General features: G+C 54.3%; 1 pseudogene; it reads left to right on the top strand.

Annotated features, from left to right (window-relative positions):
* The first annotated feature begins 640 nt into the window (after positions 1–640).
* On the top strand, positions 641–1,603 carry LOC116548365 (annotated as a pseudogene).
* The last annotated feature ends 482 nt before the right edge of the window (positions 1,604–2,085 follow it).

Raw genomic sequence — 2,085 nt, 5'->3', positions numbered from 1 at the left:
CTGGGCTTGCAGGCGTGAGCCGCCGAGGCTGGCCAAAAGAGTATCTTTTATGGTGAGTGGAATAAACTAAAAGTTCAGAAAAGTTGGCTGGGCATGGTGGCTCATGCCCGTAATCCTAGGACTCTGGTAGGCCGAGGTGGGTGGATCACCTGAGGTCAGGATTTCAAGACCAGCCTGGCCATCATGGTGAAACCGCGTCTTTATCAAAAAAGAAAAAAAATTCAGAAAAGTCAAATAGTAAATATTTAATAAAATAGTAGCTACATCTTAACATTTAAAGTAAAAGATTTTTGGCTGGGTGCAGTGGGTCATGCCTGTAATCCCAGCAATTTGGGAGGCCAAGGTGGGTGGATTACTCAAAGTCGGAATTTCAAGACCAGCTTGGCTAATATGGTGAAACCTCATCTCTACTAAAAATACAAAAAATCAGCCTGGCGTCATGGCAGGCTCCTGTAGTCCCAGCTACTCAGGAGGCTGAGGCAGCAGAATTGCTTTAACCTGGGAGGCAGAGGTTGCCATGAGCCAAGATCACACCACTGCAGTACAGCCTGGGTGACAGAGCAAGACTCTGTCTGGAAAATTAAAAAATAATGATAATAGGGCGGGGTCGGCTGGGTGCGGAGCGGGTTCTGGGACCCAGAGCCCGGTCCAGAGCAGGACCCGAGAGCCGGCGGGGCGCGGCCGGACTGGCAGCTGCTGCTGCTGCTGGTGCTGCCCGCGGGCGCTGCGCGGGGCGGCCTCTGCTTCCGCCCGGGCCAGACCTGCCACCGGCCCCTGCGCCGGGACCCGCTGGCTCCGCGGGGGCGCAGCACATACCCCCGGCCTCATGAGTACCTGTCGCCAGCGGAACTGCCCAAGAGCTGGGACAGGCGCAGTGTGCGTGGTGTCAACTATGCCAGCATCACCAGGAACCAGCACATCCCCAGGACTGCGGCTCCTGCTGGGCCCACGCCAGCACCAGCGCCATGGCGGATCGGATCAACATCAAGAGGAAGGGCGCGTGGCCCCCACCCTCCTGTCTGTGCAGCACGTCACCGACTGCGGTGACGCTGGCTCCGGTGAAGGGGGCAACGACCTGCCTGTGTGGGAGTACCCCACCGGCACGGCATCCCCGATGAGACCTGAACAACTACCAGGCCAAGGACCAGGAGTGTGACAAGTTTAACCAATGTGGGACATGCAATGAATTCAGAGTGCCATGCCATCCGGAGCTACACCCTCTGGAGAGTGGGAGACTACGGCTCTGTCTCTGGGAGGGAGAAGGTGATGACAGAAATCTACGCAAATGGTCCCATCAGCTGTGGAATAATGGCAACAGAAAGGTTGGCTAACTACTCCGGAGGCGTCTATGCCCAATACCAGGGCACCACCTTCATAAACCATGTCGTTTCCGTGGCTGGGTGGAGTGTCAGCGATGAGACTGAGTACTGGATTGTCCGGAACCCGTGGGGTTAACCCTGGGGCGAGAGAGGCTGGTTGAGGATCGTCACCAGCACCTATAAAGATGGAAAGGGCACCAGTTACAACCTTGGCATTGAGAAGTACTGTACATTTGGGGACGCCATCGTTTAAGGCCATGTCACTGGAAGAGTAGTTTTTTAAAGAAAAGGCATCGTGAGCCATTAGGGGATCCTGTGATTATGTGCTCCGGGCTGGCCGGCAGGAACCGGGGTGACTGACTATCAATTTTGGATGGCTGGGATTTAGAAGGAGCGCCTGTCCATGAGGACAGCCTGGTACTGGCTGAGTGCATTCCTGAGAGTTGAAAATGGGATGACTTATAACACAGGCACAGGACAGCTCCGCCTCACAGTGGCTGCAGTCAGCTACCTGGAGAAGAAGTCACCTGCAGGACAGGAAATGATGGGACCTCACTTTTCTTCAGTAGAGGGCTTGATATTTTGTATTTGCCAACTGTGGCCAACGATATGGCATTGAAGAGGTAGAACAATTCAGACTTATCACCGGTTCTCATGTCACTTTGGAATCAGTCTGCAGCTGAAAGTGCCTTGGTGGGAGAGGGAGGAAGGGAGGTGGCTGTTTCAGATCGCCCAAGAAATGAATAAAGTATCTGGCTATACACAC

Source organism: Sapajus apella, unplaced genomic scaffold (genome assembly GCF_009761245.1).
Source record: "Sapajus apella isolate SASKATOON/1434 unplaced genomic scaffold, GSC_monkey_1.0 scaffold10557, whole genome shotgun sequence".
NCBI classification, from domain to species: domain Eukaryota; kingdom Metazoa; phylum Chordata; class Mammalia; order Primates; family Cebidae; genus Sapajus; species Sapajus apella.
This window is presented reverse-complemented; position numbering and strand designations above follow the sequence as displayed.